Here is a 16084-nt window from a genome sequence, read left to right on the forward strand (position 1 = left end):
ACAAAAAGAAATACCCATGAACACCTGAAAAATCTTTGGGGGCTTTATTAAAACAAAACCAAAACCACTCACAAAAAGCATACTGATTTTCACAAGAACATTTACGCGACAAACTTCAAAAATCTAATATCTTAAGAACTCATATATTTTACCCATATGATTACCACTTTTTTGTTTATATCACTTCAATGAAAGGACTCAACCATGCCAATATGCCTCTGTCATCTTTTCTTTAGGAAGAGATGAGTAAATACATTCAAACAATAAATTCTTCAGAAAGGCATCAAGTCCAAGAAAAATAAATCCTACATTTGTAATGAATATGATATTTAGAATATTTTCATTTTTCCCTTAAATGATTTTTATAAAATGCATGGAAAACTAGGTATGTAATTACAAGGCACTTAATACATATTATTGAGTAGAACAGCCCAGCAAGCATCCAATCACAGTAAGCACTTGTACTACAGATCTCAGCAACTAGATTTCATCCATTTCTTTAACGCCAATGAAAGCATTGCTAGCGAAAAGTTGCAAGGTGGAGTAGATTGGTCTTTTGGGAAAACAGATTTTGAACTAAAATTACAGCATACGTAACTGTAAATTATTAAAGATACTGTATATGTATAAAATATCTCCTCACTGAGGATTTATTTATTTGATCATTCTGCAGCACTGGTCCCAAAGAAGCCATGTTTCAGCAAGGCAGATCTACTGCAAAAATGCTATTTCATTGTGTCACCAGTGCAGATGACTGGGTAACAGAAAGATAAAGCAAGTGACTCAGATACATGTCTCACTTCTAAGGCCGTTACTATTCATTAAGCAGTCAAATTCATAATTCTCTTATGCTGAGACAACCATAAATAGCTGCACTATCCAAAAAAGCAGTCTGTCAGTGACTCCCAGTTTACTCTGTGGCAGCAGTAATTAAAATAGAACAACTTAGCTTATTTTTTAGTGTTCTGGTAGGGCAGTATGATCAGTTGAGCTGCATGTCAGCTCAGTGGTGGTAAAACTCTCAGCTGAGGAGACAGGAACTTCTTAAGCCACTGTAATCCAATCACTTGCAGCTCCATGTACTCCAATAACCTGGCCAGCAGTCCATGCTACTCGCCCACCTCTCTGTACGTGGGTCTGTGTACAATTAACACTTTACATCTGGAACTAGAATTTTGAAGGGATAAACACATTTATTATAAAGCAGTGGTTTGATACTCAGAAACTCAGCTGCCTAAAGTTCATATCTAATTTTTTTCTTTCTAAATGAGTAGTTAGTCAAGTTACTGAGGACAAAAAGGTCACACATTAACAGCTAGCATATGCTGCCTTAAGCAGTACTTGCCAGTCACACGTAGTAGTTTTATTCTCAGGAACAGCTGAGTATGCCAGGCGTGAAGCATCTGTCCTGCATTCTCTGCTCCATGACATGGGACTGGCCAAGAAACAATGTATGAAAGGACAGTACTCCACTGCCACAAGGGATCTAGAGCCGATTAACTTCTTGAAAATCAAAAGGAGAAAAAATTATCACAGAATCATAATTTTCATGAGAGAATGGGACAGAATTATACGGCCTTGTGAAATACGACGTATCTGCTCCTAGGGACACTATGAAGGTTTTAAAATCAGCTGCTGTGTGATAGCCGAGTGGGACTAAGGTCATCTGAGATGTCGGTTGTTTACAGAATGCTCAAATTGCTGCAAGATAAGCCCTTTCATAATTTGCCTTTATTGTGAAAAATAAACTTAAAAGACCATTATTTATAAAACAGCCCCACAGATTTGGTTTCCTTATCAAAAACCTGTGGCTAAAAAAAATATAAAAATATTAATTCCAGGAAAGTCCACTTTCATAATACCTCAATAGGTTAAAAAAAAAATAAAATTATCTTTTAACCTCTGAACTAATGGAAGAAAAAAAACCTTTCATTTTTGCTGTCTACTCAGAAATATAGTTACATGTATCACGTCTCCAGAGACACAGACAGCTTTAATTGTCTACTTTTCTCATTTCTTCACCTTTCTACAAATCTCTTAAGATCAAAGTTGAGAGGCATGAACACGCAGAACATACTTGAAAAAAGAAAAGCTGTTAACAGTCATGCTAGATGCTGTCCAACCATACGCTATAGAAAATAACAGTTGCTACCAAAGGCTTTTCTGATTTAAAAAAATGTATTGCCCTACAAAAATACCTGCAGGGGGGAGGAAGGGGCAAGCATGAGAAAGTACAATGCCCACTGCTAGCAACCTGAGTGCCTGTCTCTGGCAGTTTTGTAGCAAACTAATAAAAATGCAAGTTAATTTGCCACAATTTAATGTCAGATGACCTCAGTGGGAAACTTTTCTGACAAAAAATAAAGGTTACTCACCCAACAACTAGAGTTTTCATGCTGATCGCTGCACATTCCTGCTTCGATTATAACTTAGAGTAGTACAGCCCCTATGGGAGCAGTACCCACTGCAATACTCTGCTGACCCCTGCCCCTTCCCTGATGGCATGGAACATCTGGAGAACTGGGGACCCATAACAAAAGCTACTTTATTTTCCTCTATGGCCTCTGTAGGTTCATTGTTGAAGCTGTAATGCCGAAGAAAATTGGGTAGGGCATTCAGATGTCCAGAAATCATCTTGAAGAACAACAGAACAGACAAGCTGCTTCAATTTCTTTGCATGATTTCTGTACATTCCTGCTCTGGGAAACTGGCAGCAAGGTCTCCTTCTTCCAGGCAGTGGAAAACAGTCAGCTCTAAAAACTTTTAGTATAGGAATACTTCTAAGCCAGGCCTTGAATGCAACCTCCAGCCTAGATGCGTATGCCTTAAACCTTCCCCAGAAGATATGCAGACACTACTACAAAAACACATAGAAGCGCTGGGGTGCCTGTCCTAAACTTTACCTATTTCAACAGAAATCTTATCCTTCAAAGTAAGATACTGTTGCTCATTTAGATTTACATGTGTCCCTAATGGATGACCTTTTATGTCAGTTTTCAGTCATCATGGGAGCCAACAACTATGCATGTCATACACCACTGAAAAATTTGCTACTACAGACAATGTAGTAGCAACAGATAGGCTGACATTGAAAATTCAGGACAAAAAATAACACCTGAACAACAAATCACGAAGGATTTACAACTATATGCCTATTTTCCATTCATCTTGAAATTGTGTACTAGACAAACTACGTCAAACTAATCCAACAAAAATAACAAAATTAATTCAAACTTCAGTTCTCTCATCCAGCACAGATTCCCAACATAGACAACAAGGGAAGGTACCATTCCCAGAAGTTCTACCAAGGTAAAAACCAGTGAGAGCGGGGCTAGCTCTTCACTTCCCTATCATAAACCAGAAAAAAAAAAAAAAAAACAACAAAAAAAACCCACCAAAATTAGTTCAGTTGCTCTCCAACCCATTTTACCCCTGTATTTATATAAAAATACACGTTACTGTCCAGTTTCAAAAACATGCTTAAAACATGAGCGGCATTACAATTGAGTATGGGTGCTTCAAGAAGTAATCTAAGAAACATTCAATGTTCTTAGTTTTCCTGCTTGGCTGCCATTACTGGTGCATCTGATCACCACATGCACATTAACAGACTTAACTTGAAGCAGATTGTGGAACCTCATTGTCATATTACAAAAAAAGAAGGGGGACGGGGGGGGACGGGACACGGACCAGACTACATTAAATTACTTTCCTGAGTCCCTAAAGGAAGTGGGAATTGTCCATAGTTTCCCAAATCCATCCTTAATGCCACAGTGCTCTGGGGGGCACGGAGTTCATCCCCATGCCACTACACAGCCTCAGGAAAAACCACCAGAGCTTCAGGAATTTCCTTTCGGCGTACGGCTCAGGTTTTGATACTATTACAATATCAGTGTTTATCAGTTCTACCATCAACAAAAAAAAGTTGAAAAAACAAGTTGCTATAGGAAAAATACTATACTGATGTTTTCAATATTTTCTCCCTGTAACCATACTGTTATATTCAACTGCTCAGGAATAGAGAAGTGATTCACATAAATACATGAATTCTGGATGTTTGTAGTGGTTTGCTGCAAAAACACCCTGAGATGCATTTAGTATTTGAGTATTTGCCTTCATTCCCCACTAAAGATATTTCTGGACAGCAGAGATCAAAAGAAAATTACAAATTCATCTACTGTCTGTGTCAGAAATCTTGTGTGCTATGAATCTATGATTCATCTGTACTAGGACGATTTTAAACAAATGAATATACTGTTATCGCTTTTAATATACTAATTCTTTTGCAATCATTTTGTGTTCTAGGAAAACATAATTACCGAAAACAACTACAACAGAAATACCAAAAGTTACAGGAATCCAGCTGCAAATCCTTAGAACATGAGTCATGTTTTCATTAATAGCATAGGAAGTTGGTTCCATTAGTACTTAATCGACGCTTCCTGACCTTACATCTATCCAATGCAGTACATGGAATTTGCATCAAGTGCAAAGGGAGGGGGAAAGGAAGGAGAAAGGACTCAAATGCTACAAAGAATTATGCTACTCCATGTTCTAATTGTCAGGATTAAAAATAGGTAAATAAACATTTGCCACTTTATGATTAATGCCAAGCAATACATTTCATGACGCAACAGTCACGAAAAAGAATCTGAGATAACAGTCAGAAGACAAACTTGCATGTAACCTACAAGAATAGACTTGCTAGCATCACACACCACATACCATGTTGGTAATTATGTCCAACTGCCTTCATGACCACATAGGTGAAGACTTGAAAAGACAACAAAAAATTAAAAAGGTTTCTGAGCATTTGTTTGCCTATAATGGCATTTCTTTAAATACAGACCACCATACATTCAGCTGGGAACCTTATTAGGCTACAATAGATTTTTTTTTGAAAGATTAAGGGTTTTTTTCTGTAACTTGTCCTTTGAATTAGTAAGATTTTCATCAGAACAGCCATAGACACAAAACCTGTTTTCTTTTGGCCCTGTCAGGTCTCCATTATGGAGTTCTTTTATTTACACAATAGAGCGAAACATCATCGCCCTCAAGGCAGGGTTATGAGATAGCACGTGTCTTCATAATGCAAACTATTAAAAGGAAGCCAATTAAAGCAATGTACATCAGGAGGCTCCTTTGAGTATACCCTTTCAACTGCTGATAGCTGAATTCTGGCATGATGTACAGAGAAACAGGATCTTGAAGAAATAATCACTTAGCAAGCACTCTACTGCTACTGTTTTCATCTTTTTCTCCTCAGAATTTTTAATTACAAATATTTCTAAATGTGTATACACTTACATAAAAATATATCACAAGCAGATGTCTTTTGAAAGAAGTAATTCTTCTACAGACAGACCATCCTTAATACTAACTTACAGTGGGAGGAAAAACCCTAAACTGCTGGTAATCTTCCATGTATTTACACTTCCAGTACTCTGCTTTGTAGCATGTTTGACCAACTGCACAGCACAGATCTGCACTGACTGGTCAGGAAGAGAAATAAAATGTCTGCTTAAGGACTGGGCACGAGAGCATGAGGGTCTAAACCAACCAGAAATGACCTGGGGAGTTGTTGAGCAAGAGGTCAGGAGCATCACAGTGCAACACACAGCCGGGGAGCATTCGGACAGGCAGACAGTACAGTCTATGGCTTTACAGCAAACTTCTGCACTAGAAGTCCTCCAGGTGGGCTCCACAAATGCAACTACTACATTAATATTTTAGAGACATGAATAAGAAAGAATGGAAATTTGCACAAAAGAATACATTAAGACCTTCCAGTACAGAAGCAGGAAAGTAAAGAGAAATGCTTCAGAAATTTATGTCTGTGGTCATAAGCTTTCCTCTCCTTCTAACAAAGACAGATGAAATAAACATCACAATTATTAAAGCTCCTCCTGTATTTTAATCGACATATGTACCCCAAGGTATACTGCAAAATATATTTTGACAATAAACCCCTTGCAGTTCATACTCAACACTAAAATCTGGAATAGTTTGTTCATAACACTGCAAGTCCTTAGCCTTAGTCAATTAAAATTATTTTGGTTTTGTCTGCATTTGCTGTGTAACATTGCAGTTTCAAACACTGGCAATTACACAGATCCAGGTTTTGACTGAGAACTAGTGCCAAAACTAAAATGATTGCTAGTACTGACATCCTTTCCAAAGTGATTAAGTGACTGCACATGCAGATGACTAAATCATTTATGTTCATTACAAAACCCTTTTTCATCAAAATAGCATGAGACTAGAAAATTCAAGTGTCTCCTTTTCTGTACATGGATATACTTTAGTCTTTCCTTATCCTCAATCTAATTTTAAGGACAAAAGTAAATTTGAAATAGCTTTTTTTTTTTTCTCCTTACCCCCTTTCTAACACAGTGTTGTCTGCTGATAAACACTACCAGCAGTGACAGAGACACCAACCTTTTCCTGTTGTACATTTTTCAACAGTACCTGGGTATGCGGTGTTTCAGCTTCATTACGAAGTACCACTGGTTTGTTAGCATCAAACAAATAAAACTAGATCATGTGGCAGCTATGCTGTATCTTGCATGTTGCGCACAAGGTTCACACTTCACTTCCCACCCAGGCACTGCTGTCTTGCACCACTGCGGTACACAGTCCATGGCCTCCTCTCGGCCCTGCCTGAGATATGCTGCCCCTCTAACAGTCTTACTGCCAGAGAGCCACAAACACATCGCCCCCCTTGCAGCCCACCGGTGTTACACACCTTTGCCCAGATGCACCCACTGTACCAGGAATTTCATGAATTTGAATTAGTGTAAATAGAGAGGTATGGAGTGGCCAAAAAGTAAACAGTCAACTCAAACTCTTTAGGGAAGGTCTTGCTCTCCTTTCCCCAAAATTTACTCTCAAAGGAGGTGTTACCTTAGAAGAACCCTGCTTAAGTAAGAGGAGCCATGCAGGAGAGCAACAGGACGGCAGAGATTCATTGCTAGCAGCTGACAAATTATGTAGTCCCCAAACGCTGCCAGATTTTATGCAAAAATACATGAGCTTTAAACTGTGTCACTGCCTTATTTCCATAACCTTCTAAATGTTTCTGAAGACAACCAGACCACCTCGCTGCACAAACCTCATCCAAATCAGGCATTACCACAGAATCAAAATTTTATCCATCTAGTAAGAGCACAAGATAGAGCAGCAAGAAAGCCAGCAACACCTGTGTTCTGGCATAAAGTCTGCTGGGACAAAATTCAAGAATTTCAAGCAAATTTGAACCAATAGAGTTAATACTGTTTTTTTCACGGTTTACATCAAGAGGCTGAGGCATTTTTCAGCTAATATGGGAAGAGATTCAAGCTGAATCTGTAGTAAGGATATACCTCATTGACTCAGCCAGGGTCAGAGCAGGACAAACTACAGCATTAAAGCCAAGTGTCCTGAAGCCTCAACTAGAGCACTAACAAGTTGACCTTTGACTACCTCTCCTTTGGCCACTAATCTGAGCTTCCCCCACCTTACAAGATTTCTGCCAGAATATATGTATCTGAAGCAGAAAAAGAATCTACCTCCCTCAATGACTCAGCATTTTCCTTAGCATAGTTTTATAGCTGTGTTCAGCTCATACGCAGGTAGGACATTTGTTTTTTATGTATAGGTCTGTCTAGTTCAGCAGGTTTCTTCCTTCCATCTATGCTAAATTACCATTGATTTTTAACAATACAGAACTAAAATTAAATGTTTATAACAAACAGGTAGTGGAGGAAGGTTATCAATCTGTCCAACATGAAATTTCTAAATATAGCACCTGCTAGCAGTGAAAAACCCACTCTGATGAATTAGAAAATGATAGCACTATCTTAGTTCAACAATTACACAGGACTGATGACATTTTATCACATGACTTTTCACTTAAGGAACAATTAAGGGCTTTGCAGCAAGAGATTACAGCAGGTTTGGGTTTTTTTTTAACGTTGTAAAAATAGTAAATTGTCATGGCATTTTAGCATTCACTTCGTTAGCATTAAAACACTCATCTTTGCCATCAGCTTATAGCCAGCCTATAGCCATTTCCAAAAACTTCACGTTCCATATTAAAGCAAAATCCAGTCAGTGTGTCCTACGTCGAAATGCAACGGTCCAATCATACTCAAAAAGCTTTCTGAAAAAGCTGTCAAGCTCAAACACTGGAAAGCAGAAGTAAATTAGCAACAACAACAACAAAGATTAAACCATTAAATACCGTAAAAGTGTCAAATCATGGAGTATGTTTAACACTTACTTAAGGGAGAATCTAATCTATAGTAGTGGAGCACAAAGCACAAAAACATTTACTCTCAACTTTGAGTGCTTGTTCTTTGCAATAATCTTAGAGCTTTTACCATTTTAATAAAGTTGAAGAAGACAATTTTCTGTAGAGGTTCACATGGCAGAAAGCATCTCTGTGGCTTCAAATCACATTGTCTGGTTTCCACTGTCTTCTTGTCTCACAATGAAACAATTGCTTATTTTACCCCATCAGTAAACAGGAATTCCAGTCTTTACACATAGTTAATCAGCTCAGGAAGAATCTACTCACAGACTCATGATGTCGGGCAAAAGAAAACGATGTATTTTCAACAAAAAGTATTTTGTAAACCAGGTTTAATATACACCTTCCACTTTAAGTATTACTCCAATCCAAGCTAAAGGTCATTTAAGCCCAGATTTCTGGAAAACCATAGGAAAAGAAGTCTCTGGCTTTCACTGACTCGATGTGATTTTAGACATGCAACTTCTCCAGGACTCCTGGAAAAATTCCAGCCAACATTTAATCTTCTGAAAGTATGAATATGTCTATTACAGGATTTAAACAAACCTAGCATTTTTCCAATTTGTGTTTTTTTAAATATTTTTCACTTCCTAAACAACTATGTCTCCATTCAGAGAAAAATAAGTATGTTCATGTTACTGTTTAGCAATTATGTCAGAACAGAAATCATCACAGCCTTAGTCACACATAATCTTTTCCAGTGGCCAGTGTCTATTCACAGAACTGGAAAAGCCCATATTCTTTATCTTTGCCCTAGCCTGAAGTTCAGGGATTTTTCTTCTGGGTATAAGCGTCTGGCTTTTGTTTATCTGGGCTGTCAAAGTGAAGCATCTGCATGGAATAACACAGGAAACCCTGCAGCAAAAGCAACAGTAAAGCAAACTAATGATGTGGTATTTCTCCCCCAGACTCAGACGTAACAAACTTCCCAGAGCAAAATAGATTTTTTTTTCAGAGTCTACTTTAGATTCCCTTGGAAAAAAGTCAGTTACTGGATATTCCCCTAACACATGTAATAGACTCACTTTTCTAGCAAAGAGGGATGCCACTTCTACTGCATATATTACTAAAATACTTTCTTGAAAACTTTTCAGTAGCTTAAGTTTTGAGATAGTACCAATACAGCTTGTCTTTTACAGTATATTACAAAAATTCTTCCTATAAACATTTTTAGGAAGCTTACACTACCAGCAATACACTGAAACATTTGAAAACTGGCAAACGTTCGTGATCTGAAGCTACAAGTAAATTAAATTCCAAAATCGTAATTGTATTTTGCCCTCAGTAATAGACAGTATATTATCTTTTGACAGACTACAGAAGCATCATCTATTTGGCTCTGAAATCTTAAACTCTGGAAAAAAAAAGACGAGGAGCAAAAGGCAGAAACTAGTTTCCACCCTGACATGCTTTAGGAGGGTATCAAGCCTCTCACCTTTTCAGAATTCCTCAAAGAACATATGTTTAAGTTCAAAAACATCTCAAGTCTTTATCTTCAAGGCATTTTAATGATATGGCACAGAGTATCTCACAAACCATCTCCATCTTGAGTTAAGAGCACAGTCAACGTAACAGCTCCCTAGGCACCTTAATTTAGCCAATGCAAGGTGAAAGTAAATTCATACAAAGGACAGAGTATTATCAAGGATTAGTAAGAGATTGTGGGCTGCTGCAGGAACTTGGGACCTACTTCAAACACTCCTACTCTGTGTTCCTTAACTGAAAGAAGGCGTAAAAAGAATTGTGAGCTAAAGGTATTCACGGGTGTTTGTTGAACTCGGCAAAACCAGAAAATATTGACTTTTGCTTCTGCTAGACTTCAAGATTATCAGTCCATTGAACAGAGGTCACTGTTCATACATTTCTTGGTGTTAGTATGCTTAAATTGTTAGAAATTTCTGGGCACAGCACTGCACTATTTAAAAAAATCAATTAATAAATTTTCTTTATGCATTTATTCTTTCCCATTTAAATCTTTGTTGTACCAATAAGAACTCCATCAGCTAAGAAAGTGATATAAGCTAACTTTCACAAACTTTGTATAGTTAGAAAAATCAGTGTCTAATCCAAACAAGCTCTTCATTAACTTCTGCTTTCTAAACTTACACGGTTAAAAAGGGTATGGTCAGTCCATGCAGACAAGCCTTCACTACTGAACACAGTTTTATTTCAACGACTGGCTTTTGTGTACTGTACATCACACGAAAGAAACAAGTTTCTGGGGACAAAGAAACAAAATAATTTAAACAGTAGAATATTGTTTCTAATGATCTTTGTTGATGCTAATGACAGGAAACATGGAAAAGGGCACTCCCAAAATATAGACACTCAAAGAAAAGACTGTAATCAACTTGCTTAACATTTTGCATTACACACCTGAGGACGACGACTACAATTATGCTCAGAAGACCATCTTAACTCCTTAACCTATATATATACCCCAGGTAGCACAGGTTCAAACATCTCACAAGACAGAATAGGTAGTGTGAGCAGAAAACATCAGGTTCTTTGGGTCACTGGTGAACCTAACCCATCAACCAGTTGTTCCAGGGGCAAGCATAGAGCCAGACTGCATAGAGGCTTCCCCACGCACACTGTAGCTCTCTACCACAGACATCGATACAATGAGCACTTTAGTCCATGATTTTTAGAGTTCACACTTTTTCTGAATCAGACATGCTTTAAGGGCAGGAAATAAGCATAAATAGCATGTTAGCATTTGGGACTAATAAGGAAGGAACAAAGACAAATGTCATCTAACAAAGAAAAATAATTTAGAGGCTTCACAGTGGCAGAATTTACCAGTAAAGAAGTTTTTTCCCCTCTACATTTCCACCTTTTTTGAGAGACTTCAGTCTTTCAAAAGCACAAAGTAGTATATAGATTTATTATAGGGAACTGAACAAATACAAGTTGGTTTAGATGTCTCTAGAAAGATATGGTCACTATGTTGGCCACTACTGAGAATGTTATCATTTATGAACTGAATAAAGTAAGTTTTTCTCTTTAATTTGAACTATAAACATTAGAAAGCAATATAACTTGCAGTAAACATTTAAATAGCAACTTTAAAGAAATACAGATCAGGTTTATTAATTCATATTCTTATTTTCTAACAAACTGGCTCTAATTTAAGAAAATTAAAGTATAACATGGAAAACCACTCATGTTTGAACATAAACTATTAAAGTTATGTTTCTTTATCAAAAATACAGTGTTGTACAGAATACTGGGTATTTTAAATAAGCCATACATACATATAAAGTAAGTTTCCTATTCTTTTTAATAGATTTGTATACTGGAAATCTTATTTGCAATCTCTCTCTAAATAAGAGATCCTGAACTGAGCCTGAATTACTTGACATGATGATAAGCCACGTAAGAACAATTTTGGTGATTAAAATACAAATCCTTCCAATGTTAAATGATTTTAAGTCAATTTTTTGGCTAAACAGTTTTAGAACACACATCGTCCCCTTTTTTTTTTTTTTTTTTAACATAAACACGGCCATCAAAAAAGCAAAAAACCCAGAAGCAGAGTGAAAATATACAACTCATAACCTGAATATGTGTTTTAGAGTCTTAAGGCAAGATACAATTTATTCTACAATAGTCACTAAACACATTTACAGGATCAGACAGGTTTTCAGAATCTCTGAGACAAACTAATACTGCAATCAAAGGATTAGGAAACCAGCTGCCTATGTGCCATTACAGCTGATTATCATAGACTGTAGACAGCTAACTTACTTGGAAAGTGCCTTCAGGAATACTCCATTGTTGCCAGAAAGAATGGTATAGCAGAATAATGTGATATTAACTCATAATTTATTATACATAAAAAATAGAAATTGTGGTATATAAATTGCATGCCATTTTAGGAAAAATCTTAAGTTATAAACTACAGCTACAGTAAAACCTGAAAAAGGAAGAAGTTAAGAGAATTACAGAACACTGCCGTTCAGAGCTAAGGATGCTGCGCAGTGAAGTTTTGACTTTTCAATCTTCTCCCCAAATTTTACTAAGAACTAAACCAATGCCAAAATTCATGTCTGATCAGATGCTAGGATAAAATCATGGAAAGAGAAAAACTGAACAATTTGGAAGTTACAGGTTTATCTTCAAAACACAGCTTTTCAGTTCACATGTATAAACATTTGCAAAATATAAACTTCCAATTGCTCTCAATAAAACTGTCTTTGTTATTAAAGTGCGTTCAAATAGTTTGTTACGACCAAATGCTCTCCTCCTCAAGACTACGAGAAAGAATTATTGTTCTGACTGGAGACTGAGCTACTACCAAACAAAAAAGCAGCAGAACCCAGCATTTAACAAGATACGGAAGTGTTTACAGCATTGCTTATCAAAAAACAGGAAAGGTCTTTCGTTTTCTACTAACATCTTAATAACACTTTAGCATCGTGTTCTTTCAACATCTTTATGAGTTGCACTACTGGTAATGGGAGAATGTTTGCATCACTCCAACTTGATACAACTATAAAGGAAATTCAACGTTTATTAACTATAAAGAAAATTCAGATGTGGAAGGAAGTTATAGTAGTGATTCATTCATCTGGTAAAACCACTCCTTTCAGATGACCCTGAGGCAAAACCAAAACTAGTAACCAAGTGAGTTCATCCCTCTGGTAGCTGGTAAAAAGTAATTTTAACAGAGTAGAGCTGTACCTTGTTATCAGAAGTATGGACGTGGCACTTTTTGCTGCATATGGTTTGCTTTAAGTAACACTGGCTTGGTCTATGTCATTTGGAACTATATACTGAATCCTAGGATTCCTGTACAGGCAGAAAAACAGGATCATCTTGACCACAGTTTCTAGCTATTGGTATGGCCTCTGTATCTCAGAAGAGGAAGCCAAAGTCAGAATTTCACTGCCAGTTGAAAGGACTGACTGCTTAGGGGTAACCACAGAAGTATAAATATGTGCCAGTTATTCAAAGCATGGCTTTCCAGGAAGCTTTTAGATTAGATAAATTATTCCTCCCCTACTTACTTCTTCTCTAGTTTGTCTTCTTTCCCTCACCTTCTGGGGATTTAAAGGTCTTTGAACATCCTCTATAGGAGACGAAACAGCCATTCACAGTTTTCAAATGCTCTGTCTGAATGAGGCAGAGTAGTTAAAGAAAAGAAGCTTACCATAGTTTTATCCTCAGCTTCTCTGTTTACAACATGGTTACTCTCCAAATCTTGCTTGCTGTCTCTATCCCACAATGCTGAAAGGTAAGCCTCTCAGGTTTGAAAGCTTTTTTCACTCTTACATAAAAGCTCTTGAAATCCTCCATCCATCCAAATAAATATTGCAAAGAGGGTCTACACACAAAAGATATCCACACTGTCTCTGGCTTCTTTATTTTTAAAAGCTGTACTTGCCATTACATCTTGTTTTTTCTAAATTATAGTTGCACGTCACTGAGGACAACAAGGATAAGAAAACAGGAAACACTTTGACTGATGTGGGTTTTAACATTACCCAGTCACTATATTATTCAGGGATGAGAAAACACTAACAGAAATTAAAGTGAAGAACCACCTAACAACAGAATCAATTGGATTTCATAGAGGAAAAAAAAAAGCAGCTCATGCTCAGCCTCATTAATCCTTCCCCCCCCCCCCCCAATTCATATGACGTAAGCACTTTCTGAGGACACTGGACCATACGGATGTATGACAGAGGTATCAATGCAAAATCAGAAGTAAAATAATTAAATTGTTGGCAGATATGTAAGTCTTTTCTCTGTAAACAGAACAGAACACAAAAAAAGAAAACAAAAAATCCAGGCCAGGTTATCTTTGTAGGGTAATAGCAAATGAAAATTAAGAAAGCCCAACAGAAAGCCAGTGACCACCAGTTGCAGAGAGAACAGAGTAATCATGGATGGGGAAAAAAAAAAAAAAAAAAAAAAAAGAGGAATTTATTTCAGTCATGACTAAGCTTTCTCTACCCAATGAATGAGTACCTAAACTACAGAAGTCTTTCAGCAGAAAGCCTCCATTCCCTTCAGCTGAGGTTCTTTCGATTCAATACAAATAAGAAAGCAAAGGAAAAAGTAAATAAAGTCCTACACAAAAAGAATTGGGTTTTCTATATGAAAATCAAGTTTTAGGGTATTTTCAATATCACAGAAGAATGTTAGCAAGACATGACAGTTCGTAGGCTTTGCAAAATTACTGACTTGTAAAGGAAACAAACAATATAAGTATGATGAAATTCAGCAACTTCTGAATACACTAGCTAGAGTTTACTCATAAAATACCTTAATTGTTACAGTAGTATTTGGACTTTAAAAGCTACTGAAACAGTGAATGCAGAATCTGTCCTACAACATTTAAAGTCGTAGGTAGGTTCTCCCCTGAGTTCATTATTCTGCTCCCTTCAATGTCCCTCAAGCAGTAAGGTTCTCTACCTTACTGTTTCTCCCCTTAATGCTTAACTTCATTGTACTTCCTATCTTACTTTTCAAAGTCCTACAGCATTCAATCTCTCACTGATTTTTTTTTCAATCTATTTCCTTGCCCACTCCCTCCATGATGCATTTGACAGCAGATGCCAGTTTCTCCCATAAGCACCAATACACCTTTTCTTGGTCACTCTATATGTACAGCACAGTTCCTATGAGCAGCTGCCAAGTCACACTCTTCTTCTCATCCAAGCTTGTGCTGGAACTAATTTCTACCACACTAAGTCCACAATGAAGAAATGAGTTCTCCTTTTTGTAACCATTAAAAAAGTATCAACAAAACCCCCATACTAACACATGCATTAAGCTGACACACCATGTGGCTCCATTGCAACTATCTTTGGCATTCTTCAGCCTGTGACCTGACCTCCACACTTTGGCATTTCTGCCCCAAGTAATTACTCTGTGTCTTTATTCTGACTATAAATAAACTGAAACAGGAACCAACTCATGCTTTCATCCAAGTATGTATCAAAAACATTAAAATAAGAAAGACCAAAACGTCCTAGTTACTGTCATGTTGCCTACTACTACAATGCGCTTTATCAAAGTCCTTATTCAGGGGAAGTAATTCGTCCTCTTGTTTCATTGGATAACACTTGTGTAACTCCAGAATTAGGGGGAAGGAAGGCGAGGACATTCTAGAGACTTCTTAGGGCTACAATAACGCAAGTGGCATGAGCACTCAAATGTGAAAGACCCTGTTGGTGACTCCTGGTGAGCCTGCTAGCCAAACCCATGAACAGAACCAAATTTGACAGAAAAGTGAAGACCTTATGGATACTAATTTCTTAAGAGGTCAGTGAAAGCATGCTCCTTAGGGGCGAGAGACACCAGAACTGCTCCAATGGAAAGAAAAAGCGCTTATTAGACATAAGAGATTTTACAGCTGAAAGAAAGATTATTTACTTAAAGTGCTTCCTACTTAATACCAGCACAGCAGCTCTCAGAGGACCTCTGGCAAGCACGGTGCTCCCAATTCTGCCAGAGCTTGTCCCACCACCATATCTAATCCACATTTCTCACTTCTACAACTTTTTAGTCTACACATGTAACCATTTACATTTTACTCAAAACTGAAGTAAAGTTAAATTCCAGACAAGTGCCAAATAGCAGTGTTAAGAGTCAGAAGTGATGTCAGGGCAGAAGCTGAGAAACACTATGGACGTCTCTTTGCTCCTCTTCAGCACAGCCCACCGGCTTCCCAACCAAGACCAGCTGCAATGGAACAGGAGAGGAAACGGAAAAAGTGAAACATGCAATTTCTTGCTGCGTTTTATTCTAAAATCAGACATAAGCTCCTCATAGCAGTGTCTG

The 16084-nt window shown here is 37.3% G+C and overlaps 1 protein-coding gene across 1 annotated transcript in view; it reads right to left on the bottom strand.

Moving 5' to 3' along the window:
* BMPR2 (bone morphogenetic protein receptor type 2) overlaps window positions 1-16084 on the bottom strand; it is a 104740-nt gene that overhangs the window by 48619 nt on the left and 40037 nt on the right. The window lies entirely within an intron of this gene.

The sequence above is a fragment of the Leptosomus discolor genome, chromosome 5 (genome assembly GCF_034619465.1).
Source record: "Leptosomus discolor isolate bLepDis1 chromosome 5, bLepDis1.hap2, whole genome shotgun sequence".
NCBI lineage: Eukaryota > Metazoa > Chordata > Aves > Leptosomiformes > Leptosomidae > Leptosomus > Leptosomus discolor.